Source organism: Gopherus evgoodei, chromosome 3, assembly GCF_007399415.2.
Source record: "Gopherus evgoodei ecotype Sinaloan lineage chromosome 3, rGopEvg1_v1.p, whole genome shotgun sequence".
Classification (NCBI taxonomy): Eukaryota; Metazoa; Chordata; order Testudines; family Testudinidae; genus Gopherus; species Gopherus evgoodei.
Window position 1 is genome coordinate 223,676,879 of NC_044324.1, and position 17,513 is coordinate 223,694,391.

Here is a 17,513-nt window from a genome sequence, read left to right on the forward strand (position 1 = left end):
AGAATGGCGGCTTAAGCAAGTGATAGCTCTTTAACACCTGGCTGAGGTGTCAGTGTGTCTTTGTTTCTGGAAAAACTGGTTTGGGCCTGCTTTTCTTAACGTTGGAGCATGTTATAACAATGCTACACAGCAGAATCTTATAACTTTACATACAATGTTGATACACGTAGTTTACCAGGACAATAATGTTCAGCAGATTATGAATTTTCAAATGATACCTCACAAGGCATACTTTGTACAAAAATATATCCTAGTCTTGTAAAAGTGGTTAACATAATAGTATAGACCAGCAGACGTGGGGTAATCTGCCCCTTACATTAGGTCTCACCCTGATCTTTAATAGCTAGAGATTGCAAATAGCAGCTGTCTTAAATCTGAAAGCATGTTTAATATCCCTTCCAAGACTTTTGTTAGCAATAAGTTTTTTAACTCAGAATATTCTTGTTATCCATATGAATGTCCAACTTTTTTTCCCCTTAATCTTGCTATGTTCTTACTAAACCCCATTAACTTCCTGTGCAATGAGCTCCCATATTCTTTTTACATTTTGTTCCAAAAGGTCACATAAGAATAAATAATTCTATCTACAGTTCACTTTATGATGTTCTACACCAGTGTCACCAAACGGTCAATCACGATTAACTGGTCAATCCTGGGGACTCTCCTAGTCGATTGTGATCTCCCGTGGTGTGGCTGGGCTGCCGCTAAGGCAGGCTCCCTGCCTGCCACGGCCCCACACTGCTCCTGGAAGTGGCCAGCATGGCTCCATGAAGGAGGGCAGGGGTCTCAGCATGCTGCTCCTGCCTGCAAGCACTGCCCCCGCAACTTCCATTGGCCAGGAACGGGGAGCTGTGCCAATGGGAGCTGAGCAGGCAGTGTCAGCAGAGAGGGGACACAGTGGTGCATTGTCCCCTTCCAGGAGCGGCATGAGGCCGGGCAAGTAGGGAGCCTGCCTTAGCCTTATTGCATCACCGACCAGGAGTCACCCACAGCAAGTGCCGTCCAGCAGGAGGCCACACCCCAGTCTCCAGTCTCCTCCCAGAGCCAGCATCCCATACCCCCTCCTGCACCCCGAACCCCTCCTGCATCCCAAGCCCCAGCCCTGAAACCCCTCCCAGAGTCAGCACCCCAAACCCCTTCCTACACCCCAAGCCCCTGCCCCAGTCCTGATCCCCCTCTTGCACCCCAAGCACTAGCCCGGAGCCCCCTTCCAGAGCCAGCACCCCAATATCCCTCCTGCACTCCAACCCCCTGCCCCAGCCTTGCCCCCCGCCCAGGGCCAGCACCCACACCCCCTCCTGCACCCCAACACTCTGCCCAGGGCCAACTCTAGAGTTTTCGCTGCCCCAAGCAGCGCACCGAATTGCTGCTGCGGGCGGTGGGGGCAGTCCGTGCGCCCTTATGGCGGCAGGCACGTTTCTGTGGCAGTGGCAGTTTGGCAGCAGCTTCTATGTTTAGCTGAAGCCACCCCAGACAGCTAAACACAGAAGCTGCCGCTGAATTGCCCTCACCACGGAAACGCCTGTGCCAGCGGCATTTCAGCATGCTGCTTGGGGGGAAAACAACAGGGACTGCCGCCACTTGCAGAATGCCACCCCAAGCACCAGCTTGGAATGCTGGTACCTGGAGCCAGCCCTGACTCTGCCCCAGCCCACAGCCCCCCTCCTGCACCCAAACTACCTCCCAGAGCTTGCTCATCCCCTCCTGCACCCCAATCCTCTGCCCCAGGCTCAGCCCACAGCTCCCTCCCACACTGTAAAAAGAACAGGAGTACTTGTGGCACTTTAGAGACTAACAAATTTATTTGAGCATGAGCTTTCGTGGGCTACAGGCCCACTTCATCGGATGCATGTAGTGGAAAATACAGTAGGAAGATATATGCTTAATGACTGAGCTTGAATGAGTTAATAAGCATTAGGACACATTTACAGAACCTTAAGCTCTTTTTTCCATTGACCTATTAACTTTACATCCCCTTTGCACCTTAAAAGCACAGAAAAGGAGGACAGACCCATGGCTGCTAAGCCACTATTACTCTGCCACATTGTCCCTTCTTGGACATAGAGTCCATAATGGAAAAGACCTGGTGGGGAGGTAGCTATTAGAAGGTGGGGCAGCTGGAATCTACAAGTAAGAAACTTAAATGATATCCCAGTCAAACATCTAAAATATTCCTATGCAGAGGGAAGGCAAGAGAAGCCGTCTAGATCTATGGAGGAAGTGACAAAATTTCCTAAGGAAGCTTAGGACATCTGATCAAAAGCGCCTTGAATTCAGGACATCAAAGAATGGGTTTATGAAGAAAGGGTATTAGATTTTTGAGAAAGTCAAACATTTAGTGAGTATGGTGTAAAAAGAGGAAACATTCATATTTACCAATCTAAGAGAAAGCTGGGGAAATCTTAAAGACACTCCAGTTTATGGCACAACAGACTGCAGTGCCTCTGAAAAAGCCGATTCCAAGAGTTAAGAGCTGGACAAAGAGGTTTCATAATAGGGCTGCTCAAAGCTCGGTAGTTAATTAAAAAAACCTGTACTAGAAATGAGAAAGGGGGAGGCAACGAAATTCAGAGAGTCAGTTGCAGTCTGCAGAGAGAAGATAAGGACAGCAAAGGCAAATGAACTCCTGCTAGCAAAAGGGGCTACGGGGAATATGAAGGGGTTTTACAGATGTAAAAAGGAGAAGACCCAGGAGACAACAGGTCCATTAATATATGAAGATGGAGATAAAATTAATGATGACCCCAAAAGGAATGAGATTCTGAACGCTCTTCTCAAAAATGTGTCTTGTAGCAAGAAAAACAGAGACAAGAAGTTTGAAGAATTAGTTGAAATGAAGGATTGACACAGCACAAAACTGGAATAATGGTCTCACAAAATGTTACTTGAAAAATGAATTGCTACTAGCCTGGATAACAGCATGGCTAACTGGCCATAAACAAACAGTTACATGTCCGTTTGGGAGAGGGTATCGCTAGTGGCTTACCTCAGGGACCAGGGCTAGGTCTGGTCTTATCTAACATCTGCAATAACGATCTGGGAGAGGAAGTAAGCAACTTGTTACCCAAACCACTGTCTCTAGTCTCAGGCTCCTTCTAAACCACACATACACTCTTCAGTCTCTGGCAGAGGTGAAGGAATTGGGGGGAAATCAATTCAATTTTTAAAAAATTAAAAACTGACTCTGTAGGAGTTGAATCTATAACTGAAGAGCCACACTAGCAACACTCAGATGCTCTCCGCCAGGGTGCTGCATGGCTAGCCTATTCTTTCATGGAATTTGACGTGGCACTATTAGGAATATTAGCAGGAGGGAGCTAACATGCACATTCCTGCCTGCTAAGAAGCAACACCACTGCTCATGCAGCTGGCTCCGTGGCCATGGGCCTGGTCTAAAGCCTACTGAAATCAATGGGCTTCCAAGTTTTCCCATTGATTTCAAAGGGCTTTGGTTCAGGCTTCATATGTGGAAGCAGCATGCCAGACGGAAGCAGGCTGCTGGGATAATTGTCACTTTCTTCTTTGAAAAATTGTTTGCTTTCCTTTTCTTCTGAATGCTTGACAAATGCTGTGCAAGCTCTCTGAGCTGGCCCCATTAATCACAGCAACATCTGCTGGCAAAGGCACGGAAAACTTGAACTCAGCCAGCAAGTCATTATCTGAGCCAATGCTCCTGTTAAAATCATAACCTAATAAATGCAAACGTTTTTCCTCTTCTCTCGACGGTACCTCTGTTAAAAACTCCTGAATCACGTTTTTTCATTCCTTCCCCTCCCAGAGACAGAAGCAACAAGGTCCTCAAAACCCACCGCCCAATACCTGGAACAAATGGCTGACAGAGCCACCAGTGCTAAGGGTTCCTGGAAAAGCTGGCTGTTATCAGCATGTAGCTGTGTTCTCACCATGGCTATGAATGTTCTTCTGTCTTACTGAAACATTTTCCAGTAACTCAGGTGTGATCTTTAACTACAGCAAGATCATCTACAGTTCTCTAAAGGAAAGAGGCTAGTTATTTTCACATAAGAGACTACATCAAATACCCTTTCTGTATGTGAATGGCTTGCCAACTACAGAACCAGTTTCTCCTCTCTTGGTTTTCACACCTCAACTGCTAGAACAGGGCCTCATCCTCCCTGATTGAACTGACCTCGTTATCTCTAGCTTGCTTGCTAGCATATATATACCTGCCCCTGGATATTTCCACCACATGCATCTGAAGAAGTGGGTACTCACCCACGAAAGCTCATGCTCCAAAACGTCTGTTAGTCTATAAGGTGCCACAGGATTCTTTGCTGCTTTTACAGATCCAGACTAACACGGCTACCCCTCTGATACTTTCTGTATGTGGTATCTTGCAAAATAAATGTATTTAGATCATTTTCCTAACAAATCTGATCCCATATATAGTCACACTACAGTAGTTTGGAATGTTATAACACTAACTTGTTAGTTTGAATCATCTTTAGGCACAAGCTACACAAGCCACCTTCTTGGGACCTGAACTTTTGAACCCAAGCTGGCTCAACAACTCACATGCTGACCGCATCTTTCCATGCAGCAGCAAAATTTGAGCTGAAGGAAATTCACCACTCAGCCCGTTCCTCCACTTTGAAATAGGGCATGGATGGGAATGTAATACACAGCCCAATTTCCCCATTTGGGAAATACACAGCCCAGTTTCCCCATTCGGCTGCCAGTACTTGCCTGAGGATCCACAGATTATAGTCTTGGCTTGAGTTCCATGTACAAAGTCAATAAAAGGAAAAACAACCTGTTAAATCTTTGAATTAGGAGGGTAACTCTGGTTACTAACCCAACTGCCCTCTGACACTGTTTTTCTTTTACCTGTAAAAATTGTAATTGGTTATAAATCTTTTTTTCTTAGACACTAAAAAATGTAACACTCCCAAACATCACGGCATTTGTCAAAGGCAGGTGTCGTTATAAGCAAAGTGTTGCAGAATTATCCCACATCTGTTCTTAGGAACATTACAATAAGTTTTGGACTCTACCAGGGCAAAATTCTGATTTCACGTGTGAGTGAATTCAGTAGAAGCAATGTGTGCAGAGCTTTACCCTAAATGATCAAACTTTGCAAATGCAGTGGGTCAGGTGAATACATTTTTAGTACAACATCAACTGTTGGGTATTTTCAAGTTAGATCACTTAAAATAATGCCCCCAAATTTGCCAGTACAGAATGGCACCACAAATTAGCCTTCATTTCTTTTAGAGTCACTACAGTGAAGCTAAAATGCCTTACATTTTTAATAATGCATAACAGCTCTGTGTTACTGACCTTTGTGATCAGCAAAGACAAATTGAAATGGAAATAAATACATATTTTTATTTACTTAAAACTAACTAGGTCATGACTCAGACTACACAAACACACAAGTGAGCAGGAGGGAATGAGAACAAATGCTGACATCTGTTTTCAAACTTTATCCATAAACATTTGAGCCAATACACAAGAATGTTCTAATGTTTCCCCATCACAAAAGGGATATAAACATGGCCTAAGAAGTGGATTCATTTAGAAGTTCTAACGAGAATTTGCAGATATTTTTTGGTCAGCCCTACTCCCTTTTACTTTGTATGAAGAACAAAACCAAAATCCCAGTTTTACTGAAGTGTCACCAGGAGGCTTTGCTCTAAATTTACAAGTTACATGAAAAACAGTTAAACTTATGACTCATCCCAATGGTCGACAAAAGGATTCAGCCAATTAGCAAAGCAATGTCTGTTATACATGCATCATCAGTGAGCTGGTCATTCTGACCTCATGTAGACAGGATTTAAAGGTGTGAAGTTAATATATTTGAGCTAACTCATTTTAGAAGTCTAGTGTAAAAAAGGACCCCTATGGGAAATTCTGGCCCCATTTCAGCCAATGGGAGTTTTTCCATTGACTTCAATGGGGCCAGGAGTCTACCCTCTGCCATTAACCTACACGGAGCTGGTTAACAAGACATTGATTCAACCTACTTAGCATGTGTTAAAAGCAGTGCCTTCCCTACACTAGACTTTTATAACCTGTTTGCTAACAAGTGCTAACGTCACATCTTTAAATCCTAATCTATACAAGGCCTTTGAAAATGAACATGCAAGATGCTGAGCACTCTCTGTACCCAATGATCTCCATGGGAGCTGAGGGTGAAAAGCACCTGATCGGATTGAGTGCCTTACCCCAAACATGCACTTGGACAGCTGGATCTCACTTCACTGGCTTCCCTTCTCAGTGAACATCAACCTGTTTCTCTCTTGCTCTAACAGCTAGCTTCCTCAGACAGGCTGTTGCCTCTGACAACCAGCTTCAGACATGTCCCAACAATGCTTAGTTCCTTTACAGCCCTTTCCATCCATGTACCTAAAAGTGCTTCAAAAGACGAATCTTATTATCCCCATTTTACAGACGGGGAAACTGAGGCACAGAGCAGCTCAGTGACCGTGCAAGGACTAAAACCCAGGTCTCCTAACTTTCAGTCCAGTGCCTTGTCTACTGCACCACACTGCTTCCCCGAGGAAGCAATGCTCTCCAGTGGCCTAACGGACAGGACATGCTCACCACTGAGAGATCACTTATAATTCCCATCCTCTGTTTCAAATTCATCACTCTGTCTTTTGTCCCTACTCTTCTAAGTTATCTTGCTTGTTGTCACCTGCTATCTCTGGTCGCTCAACAGTGACAGCTTGTCCCTCCTAGCAACAGTTGGGCGTGGGCTAAGGCCCCTCTTCAGAGGAGTCAATTCATCTTTATGGCAGTTAGTTTTATTAGATGATATAGGACCATTTAAATCTAGCTGGTAAGGGCAGAGATGAAAGTCTGCACAAAGCTGTTTGTTTTAGCCCATTCCTTCATCGATCTTTTCAGATATAGAAACATTTGAATTAACTTCCAAGAAAAATGTACTTACCTCGGTTGCTATAATACAGTCAACTTTGCTGATAACATTCCCTTTTGCATGCCTGACTCTGTATCTCCTCATGCTAACTGGAATGCAGGCTACAAGCTACTGCTACAGTAGAGAGACCATGTTTGCTGTGGTGCCTGCCTTAGTTCAAAGTGGGATAAGGAATTGGTAACGTTAGGCTGGATTGGACATTGCAATCCAGCCTGAGTAAAGGCCAGTGTGTCATTGCACTGCTCGAAGAGCAGAGTCAGGAACAAACTGTGATTCTGAGAACCCCAATTCAGTTCCTCGCTCCACAGGTGAAGTAATCTGTGCCAGCCCTTTTTCTGGTGCAATTTACTTCCCTATCTGTGCTGGCCAGCACATCAGGATGGGAGTAGAGCCAAAGCTGTGCCCACCCCTCCCCTCTGCCTACCCATTCCCTGCCCACCTGAGTGAAGAAGAAGTGTCCTTCCCTCCCAGGCACAGACTGGCAATCCAGATAGGTGCTTATACTATGTTTAGGCATCTTATTCAACTCATGACTGAGCCCAATAATCCTTCTCTCCTATCATGCTTCTGCTTTAGAACACCAACAATTATATAGCACTTCTCACCTTCAAAGCACTTTACAAATATGAACTAGTTAATCCACATACCACCTGTGTGAGGGAAGAAGTATTACTGTTCCAGCTTTATAGCAGGGGAAAGTAAGAAAGAGGTTAAGGGACTTGTCCAAAACTAGCTGGCAAGCCAGTGGCAGAGCTAAGATGATTATGACTGCACATATTTCTAAGGCTCTCAAAACCATTAATGACACATCTAAATACTATTAAAAAGGGCCACATTTTCTCCTACTGTCACTCAGCCTCAGCCACATTACTTCAATAGGGAGCATAAGAAGAACATAAGAACATAAGAACGGCCGTACCGGGTCAGACCAAGGGTCCATCTAGCCCGGTATCTGTCTACTGATAATGGCCAATGCCAGGTGCCCAGAGGGATGAAGCTAACAGGCAATGATCAAGTGATCTCTCTCCTGCCATCTATCTCCATCCTCTGATGAACAGAGGCTAGGGACACCATTCTTTACCCTTCCTGGCTAATAGCCATTTATGGACTTAGCCACCATGAATTTATCCAGTTCCCTTTTAAACACTGTTATAGTCCCAGCCTTTACAACCTCCTCAGGTAAGGAGTTCTGCCGGTTGACTGTGCACTGTGTGAAGAACTTCCTTTTATTTGTTTTAAACCTGCTACCTATTAATTTCATTTGGTGACCCCTAGTTCTTGTATTACGGGAATAAGTAAATAACTTTTCCTTATCCACTTTCTCCACATCACTCATGATCTTATATACCTCTATCATATCCCCCCTTCGTCTCCTCTTTTCCACGCTGAAGAGGCCTAGCCTCTTTAATCTCTCCTCATATGGGACCCTCTCCAAACCCCTAATCATTTTAGTTGCCCTTTTCTGAACCTTTTCTAGTGCTAAAATATCTTTTTTGAGGTGAGGAGACCACATCTGTACACAGTATTCGAGATGTGGACGTACCATGGATTTATATAAGGGCAATAATATATTCTCAGTCTTATTCTCTATCCCCTTTTTAATGATTCCTAACATCCTGTTTGCTTTTTTGACTGCCTATGCGCACTGCGTGGACATCTTCAGAGAACTATCCACGATGACGCCAAGATCTTTTTCCTGACTCGTTGTAGCTAAATTAGCCCCCATCGTATTATATGTATAGTTGGGGTTATTTTTTCCAATGTGCATTACTTTACATTTATCCACATTAAATTTCATTTGCCATTTTGTTGCCCAATCACTTAGTTTTGTGAGATCTTTTTGAAGCTCTTCACAATCTGCTTTGGTCTTAACTATCTTGAGTAGTTTAGTATCATTTGCAAACTTGGCCACCTCACTGTTTACCCCTTTCTCCAGATCATTTATGAATAAATTGAATAGAATTGGTCCTAGGACTGACCCTTGGGGAACACCACTAGTTACCCCTCTCCATTCTGAGAATTTACCATTAATTCCTACCCTTTGTTCCCTGTCTTTTAACCAGTTCTCAATCCATGAAAGGACCTTCCCTTTTATCCCATGACAGCTTACTTTATGTAAGAGCCTTTGGTGAGGGACCTTGTCAAAGGCTTTCTGTAAATCTAAGTACACTATGTCCACTGGATCCCCCTTGTCCACATGTTTGTTGATCCCTTCAGAGAACTCTAATAGATTAGTAAGACACGATTTCCCTTTACAGAAACCATGTTGACTATTGCTCAACAGTTTATGTTTTTCTATGGGTCTGACAATTTTATTCTTAACTATTATTTCGACTAATTTGCCCGGTACCAACATTAGACTTACCGGTCTGTAATTGCCGGGATCACCTCTAGAGCCCTTTTTAAATATTGGCATTACATTAGCTAACTTCCAGTCATTGGGTACCGAAGTCGATTTAAAGGACAGGTTACAAACCTTAGTTAATAGTTCCGCAACTTCACATTTGAGTTCTTTCAGAACTCTTGGGAGAATGCCATCTGGTCCCAGTGACTTGTTAATGTTGAGTTTATCAATTAATTCCAAAACCTCCTCTAGTGACACTTCAGTCTGTGATAGTTCCTCAGATTTGTCACCTACAAAAGCCGGCTCAGGTTTGGGAATCTCCCTAACATCCTCAGCCGTGAAGACTGAAGCAAAGAATCCATTTAGTTTCTCTGCAATGACTTTATCGTCTTTAAGCGCTCCTTTTGTATCTCGATCATCAAGGGGCCTCACTGGTTGTTTAGCAGACTTCCTGATTCTGATGTACTTAAAAAACATTTTGTTATTACTTTTGGAGTTTTTGGCTAGCCGTTCTTCAAACTCCTCTTTGGCTTTTCTTATTACACTCTTGCACTTAAGCTGGCAGTGTTTGTGCTCCTTTTTATTTGCCTCACTAGGATTTGACTTCCACTTTTTAAAGGAAGTCTTTATATCTCTCACTGCTTCTTTTACATGGTTGTTAAGCCACGGTGGCTCTTTTTTAGTTCTTTTACTGTGTTTCTTAATTTGGGGTATACATTGAAGTTGGGCCTCTATTATGGTGTCTTTAAAAAGGGCCCATGCAACTTACAGGGATTTCACTTTAGTCACTGTACCTTTTAACTTTTGTTTAACTAACCCCCTCATTTTTGTATAGTTCCCTCTTTTGAAATTAAATGCCACAGTGTTGGGCTGTTGAGGTGTTCTTCCCACCACAGGGATGTTGAATGCTATTGTATTATGGTCACTATTTCCAAGCAGTCCTGCTATAGTTACCTCTTGGACCAGCTCCTGCGCTCCACTCAGGATTAAATTTAGAGTTGCCTCTCCCCTTGTGGGTTCCCGTACCAGCTGCTCCATGAAGCAGTCATTTAAAGTATCGAGAAATTTTATCTCTGCATTTCGTCCTGAAGTGAAATGTTCCCAGTCAATGTGGGGATAATCGAAATCCCCCACTATTATTGGGTTCTTAATTTTGATAGCCTCTCTGATTTCCCTTAGCATTTCATCATCATTATTACTGTCCTGGTCAGGTGGTCGATAATAGATTCCCTAATGTTATATTTTTATTAGAGCATGAAATTTCTATCCATAGCGATTCTATGGAACATGTGGATTCGCTTAAGATTTTTACTTTATTTGAATCTACATTTTCTTTCACATATAGTGCCACTCCTCCCCACCCCACCCCCCGCACGACCTGTTCTGTCCTTCCGATATATTTTGTACCCCGGAATGACTGTGTCCCATTGATTGCTCTCAGTCCACCAGGTTTCTGTGATGCCTACTATATCAATATCCTCCTTTATCACAAGGCACTCTAGTTCACCCAGCTTATTATTTAGACTTCTAGCATTTGTGTACAAGCACTTTAAAAACTTGTCCCTGTTTATTTGTCTGTCCTTTTCTGATGTGCCAGATTCTTTTTTATGTGACTGTTTATCATCTGATCCGGCCCTTACATTATCCTCTTCCGTCCTCTGTTCCTGATCCAGATAATAGAACTCAAGAGTTCCTGAGCCCTGGTACTAAATCCATTCCCCTAGTATATGCTTTGGTCCCAATCCTTAATTGCTTTATGGGCAATCTGCATTAGTGCAGAGGCAGAATGAATCTTAAAGTCATCATATCTGGCCCTGGGAGGGTCACCCTACAGGGATCTTTGGGTGACACAGACAGTGTTGCAACAGCTTCTAGGCCACCTTCTTTTCCAGCCACTGTCACTGATTTCAGTGGAACTATTCCTGAATGACACTGGTGTGTGCAAGTGGAGAATCAGACCCAAAGAATGCACTCTGCTCTCAGAACACAGGATTTGCTTCTGCAGTTCCCAGCCATTAGAAATTTGTGCTGTAGGATATCACGATCCGCCTAATCCCTGGATTTGATGGCACTCTCCACTTCCAGCAGCTGTTTAGCACTTTGCAGGATAGAACCCTATTGAACAGTCAAATGAAAAAGAGTCCCATTCAATTACATCACATAACGGCAGATAGCTAACAAGTGATAATTTTAAGTGCTTACATACAATTGCTAGAAGTCTAAATACTAAGATGTGTGAACTAGCATGCCTCATATTAAATGAGAATATCGATAAAATAGGTATCACAGAAACTTGGTGGAATGAGAACAATCAATGGGACACAATAATACCAAGGTACAAGATCTACCAGGAGAACAAAATAGGTCATACTGGTGAGGGAGTGGCACTATATACGAAAGAAAGCATACAGTCGAAGTAAAAATCTTAAATGAACCAAATTGTACCACAGAATCTCTATGGATAATAATTCCATGCTTGAAAAATAAGAATATAGCAGTAGGGATTAGGACTGTTGATTAATCGCAGTTAACTCAGGCGATTAGCTCAAAAAATTAATCATGATTAATCACAGCTTTAATCACACTGTTAAACAACAGAATACCAATTGAAATTTATTAACTATTTGGACATTTTTCTACATTATCATACATATTGCATTCTGTGTTGTAATTGAAATCAAAGTGTATATTATTTTTATTACAAATATTTGCCCTGTAAAAATGATAAACAAAAGTAATAGTGTTTTTCAATTCACCTCATACTGTAACACACTGCATGTACTGTAGTCCAATCTCTTTGTCCCGCAACTGCAACTTACAAATGTAGATTTTTTTCGTTACATAACTACACTCATAAATAAAACAACGTAAAACTTCAGAGCCTACAAGTCCAGTCAGTCCTACTTCTTGTTCACCCAATTGCTAAGACAAACAAGTCTGTTCACATTTACAGGAGATAATGCTACCCTCTTCTTATTTGCAATGTCACCAGAAAGTGAGAACAGGTGTTTGCATGGCACCTCTGTAGCTGGCATTGCAAGGTATTTATGTGCCAGATATGCTAAACATTCATATGCCCCACAATTCCAGAGGACATGCTTCCATGCTGATGATGCTCATTAAAAAAAATAATGTGTTAATTAAATTTGCAACTGAACTCCTTGGGAAAGAGTCCCCTGCTCTGTTTTACCTGCTTTCTGCCATATATTTCATGTTATAGTAAGCTCAGATGATGACCCAGCACGTTGTTCATTTTAAGAACACTTTCACTACAGATTTGACAAAACAAAAAGAAGGTACCAATGTGAGATTTCTAAAGCTAGCTACAGCACTCAACTCAATGATTACGAATCTGAAGTGCCTTCAAAAATCTGAGAGGGACAAGGTGTGGAGCATGCTTTCAGAAGTCTTAAAAGAGCAACACTCCAATGTGTAAACTACAGAAACCGAACCACCAAAAAAGAAAATCAACCTTTCTGCTGATGGCATCTGACTCAGATGATGAAAATGAACATGTGTCAGACAGCACTGCTTTGGATTGTTATCGAGCAGAACCCATCATCAGCATGGATGTATGTCCCCTGGAATGATGACTGAAGCATGAAGGGACATGTGAATCTTTAGCACATCTGGCACGGAAATATCTTGCAAAACCCCAGTTCTCACTTTCAGGTGACATTGTAAACAAGAAGCTTGCAGCATTATCTCCTGTAAATGTAAACAAACTTGCTTGTCTGAGCGATTGGCTGAACAAGAAGTAGGACTGAGTGGACTTGCAGGCTCTAAAATTTTACATTGTTTTTTAATGCAGGGGTTTTTTGTACATAATTCTATATTTGTAAGTTAAACTTTCATGATAAAGAGATGGCACTACAGTACTTTTATTAAGTAAACTGAAAAATACTCGTTTTTTTACAGTGCAAATACTCGTAATCAAAAATAAATATAAAGTGAGCACCGTACACTTTGTATTCTGTATTGTAATTGAAATCAACATATTTTAAAATGTAGAAAACATCCAAAAATATTTAAATAAATGGTATTCTATTATGGTTTAATCATGCGATTAATCACGATTAATTTTTTTAATCACTTGAAGCATGTCAGAAGCAGAAAGCCTGCTAAACAACCAGTGGGGCCACTGGACAATCAAGATGCTAAAGGAGCACTTAAGGACAATAAGTCCATTGCAGAGAAACTAAATGAATTATTTGCATTAGTCTTCACGGCTGAGGATATGAGGGAGATACCCAAACCTAAATCATTCTTTTTAAGTCATTTTTCTCATGGATCAGTAACTAGTTAAAAGATAGGAAACAAAGGATAGGAATAAATGGTCAGTCTTCAGAATGGAGAGAGGTAAATAGAGGTGTCCCCCAGGAGTCTGTACTGTACCGGTCCTATTCAATATATTCATAAATGATCTGGAAAAAGGGGTAAACGGTGACATGGCAAAATTTGCAGATGATACAAAACTACTTAAGATAGTTAAGTCCAAAGCAAACTGTGAAGAGATAAAAAGGGATCTCACAAAACTGGGTGACTGAGCAAGAAAATGACAGATGAAATTCAATGTTGATAAATGCAAAGCAATGCACACTGGAAAACATAATTCCAAATATACATATAAAATGCTGGGATCTAAATTAGCTGTGACCACTCAAGATAGATCTTGGAGTCATTGTGGATAGTTCTCTGAAAACATCCATCCAATGTGCAGCAGCAGTCAAAAACACTAACAGAATGTTGGGAATCATTAGGAAAGAGACAGATAACAAGACAGAAAATATATTGCCTCTATATAAATCAATGGTACGCCCACATCTTGAATAATGCGTGCACATCTGGTCGCCTCATCTCAAAAGAGATATATTGGAATTGGAACATGTACAGAAAAGGGCAACAAAAATTACTGGGATATGGAACAGCTTCTGTATGAGGAGAGATTAATAAGACTGGGACTTTTCAGCTTGGAAAAGAGACGACTAAAGGCAGATATGATAGAGGTCTATAAAATCATGCCTGGTGTGGAGAAAGTAAATAAGGAAGTGTTATTTACACCTCATAACTAGGGATCACCAAATGAAATTAATATACAGCAGGTTTTAAAACAAACAAAAGGAAGTATTTCTTCACACAATGCAGTCAACCTGTGGAACTCTTTGCCAGGGGATGTTGTGAAGGCCAAGACAATAACAGGGTTCAAAAAAGAACTAGATAAGTTAATGGAGGATAGGTCTATCAATGGCTATTAGCTAGCATGGGCAGGGATGCAAAACCATGCTCTGAAATGTCCCTAGCCTCTGTTTGCCAGAAGCAAATGGAATGGGAAGGATCACTTGATGATTACCTGTTCTGTTCATTTCCTCTGAAGCACGTGGCATTGGCCACTGTCGAAAAAACAGGATACTGGGCTGGATGGACCACTGGTCTGATCCAGTATGGTCATTCTTATGTTATGTTCTTATGCGTTAGCCAAATTTTCTTACATTATGGTTCACCCCTCCCTTCCTGGAGCAAGTCAGAAACAAACAGATTAATGGAAAATCTACTGCACAGTTTGGGATTGTGAGATGTTATCTGCATCAGGCAAAAATGAGGTAATGCTTCTTAGTTCTTCCTCATATAAAAGAGATAGCAATTCACCATACCCCAAAACTCTGCAGTGGCCTCCTTTTTATTATTCAATATGACTACCTTTTATAGATACACAAAAGTTTATTCTGTTTTCACTGGCATGCTCCTCAGCTTCAAGCTGCTTCCAGTCACAAGCCTATAGGCTGAAAAGTGCTCTCCCACAGTCTCCACTTCTTGGCACAATACGATAAGTGAATTTCATCTCTTTGTTCCTAATGGGAAAAGCAGCCAGGCACTCCTCACAAAGTCTCCAAGTGCATGGTCAATGGCTCTCCTTCTGAGCAGCAAGGGAACAGAGCAGTGCATCTCAGAAGGCAAAGCCTAAGCGGGTGGCTAAGACAGCCTAAAGCTATGTTTGTGCCCTCCAAATTCTGGGCCTGCACTCAACCTGTGGGGCTGCTCTAACTTAGAGAAGCTTCCCAGAGCCCTTAATAAGCTGCTTTTCTGGCCAGCACACAGAGCTGCACAGGAATACCTATGCTGTCCTATGGCACCCAAGGAACATCTCCACTCTGGGAGAATACCTGGCACAAGGCGGGGGAGGGGTCCCTGGGTTCTGGCATCAGAATGGCATAAAGGAATGGAACATGGCCCAGAATCAAGGCCAATGTGTCTAGCAAAAACCAGTCAAGGTTTCCTTAACTACCGTTCGTCCTTGTGCTACAGTTGCTCACTGATCATATCAGAGAGATGACAATGCACCTGCATAACTGATCGTTAATAATTCCATGGCCCAAACTAATCTACTTCTTCAGCAATTTTATAGATGCTATAACTGCCTCATTATGATTACTGTTGAACAGCACTATAATTCTGCATTGCCATAAAATGTATTCAGTTGCAAGTCCTGTTTTTTCTACTGACCAGCTCACACACTTGAACCAGCCCTCTTTTAAAACAACACTAACAAATCCTGAAGTTAAGAAAGACTACAGGAAACTACAGGTGTTCAAATAAATGCAAGGAATCCCAATCATCCATACCTTGTAAAGAATATTCTGTAGACGCAAAGGTCAGATTCCAGCACACACCATGTGCCCTACACACTACTCAAGTGAACAAGCAAACTTAAAGCTGCCTTGAGCGGGTTGCTGAGGATTGCCCAAAGGTGGGGGAATCCTTAGCTGTCATAGAGACAGTGTAGCCGTCCCCCTTCCCTGCATGTAGGGTCATGCTAGGCATGAGAAGGGGTGTGGCTGAAGTTTACTGTGCTCCACCAATCCCCAGCTGATGTAACTGTCCCTAGGATCACTACAACCTGGTATGGTTTTTAGAGCACCTTTGAAGCTACTCTAAACTACACTGGGACAGAGTTTGTGTACACAGGGAGCAGCAAATAGTTCTTTTGAGACTCTCCACTTCAGATGCACCCAACTGGGTGTGCCTTGAGTGCAGCTGACAGTTCAGCCCACGGCTACATTTTGAATACACAGCTCAATATTGTTTTGCACATTTAGACACATTTACTACCATTCTGAAAAAATACATGTAAAATTCAAGGTTTTCCATCAGTGAAGAAGATTGCTTTTCTTCCCTGTCATTATTATCCACAGTACAACTCTGCTGGAAAAACTAGAAAATAAAAGCTCTCTCTAACAGTGGCTTACCATCATTAGTCCGATTCTAAAATGGGGAAAGTGAGGCACAGCGAGGCTAAGGGAATAAAACCAATTTTCCCAGCTCCCAGCCTGATGCAGCTGATGTCATCACAGTTTGGGTATGTCTTCACTACCCGCCGTATCGGCAGGTAGCAATCGATTGCTCGGGGATCAATATATCACGTCTCATCTAGATGCGATATATCGATCCCGGAACGTGCTTATATCGATTCCGTAACTCCACCAACCCGAACGGAGTTGCGGAATCGACAGGGGGAGCTGCGGACATCGATCCCGCGCCATGAGGACGGTGAGTGATTCAATCTTAAATACTTCGACTTCAGCTACGTTATTCACATAGCTGAAGTTGCGTATCTAAGATCGATTTTCCTCCGTAGTGTAGACCAGCCCTTTCACATGACAGAAGTGGGTAATCTGACAGCATCTCCACATTTTAATTGACTGAAAGTCTCCACTTCTAGTACTATTCATGTTAGAAGGGGTACTTAGAGTGCCCAAGTTTTGCATTCTTCCCGCAAGTCCCAGCTTTTTCTAAAGGGCAAAAAGGAAAACTGACAGATTTGAAAATAAGCTGGATAAAAGAAAAACGCTGAGCCTTTCAGTCCTGAAAGTGTCCACTCAGACTATGGGCAGTTCTAGCTAAAAATGTAACAGAAATTTAGAGCCAGATTCTCATCTGGTGTAAATTGGCAGAGTTCCTTTGACAGCAACGAGGCTGTGCATGTTTATACTAGCAAGGAGCTTGCCCTCAATATTCATGTTAAAATATGCTCATTCCTGGGTGTGTGAAAGCAGGGAACCTCGCCCAACCCCATGCAAGAGAGAGAAATAATCACCTGCCAGGACCCAGAGTGCAAAGGAAAAGGGGCATATCGTTCTGTCCAGAGCTCTGATAAGCCCCGGGCAGGGCCTCATTTCTGGACAGGGCCATGGCTCCACCTCCCGTGCAACAGAATGATTGATGGAAACATATGCCACACCTGTTAAACGTAGGATAACACATCTAGGT

General features: G+C 42.4%; 1 protein-coding gene across 2 annotated transcripts in view; it reads right to left on the bottom strand.

Annotated features, from left to right (window-relative positions):
• The window catches only part of ACSS1 (acyl-CoA synthetase short chain family member 1), a 70,181-nt gene that overhangs the window by 43,658 nt on the left and 9,010 nt on the right, over positions 1 to 17,513 (bottom strand). Inside the window, exon 1 of one of the 2 annotated variants that reach the window (XM_030558254.1) lies at positions 2,377 to 2,635. The exons of the other annotated variant lie outside the window; for it this stretch is intronic. The gene's annotated coding sequence lies outside the window, so the exon portion shown is untranslated. Of the gene's footprint in view, positions 1 to 2,376; positions 2,636 to 17,513 lie in introns of those variants that run through there. 2 annotated transcript variants of the gene reach the window in all.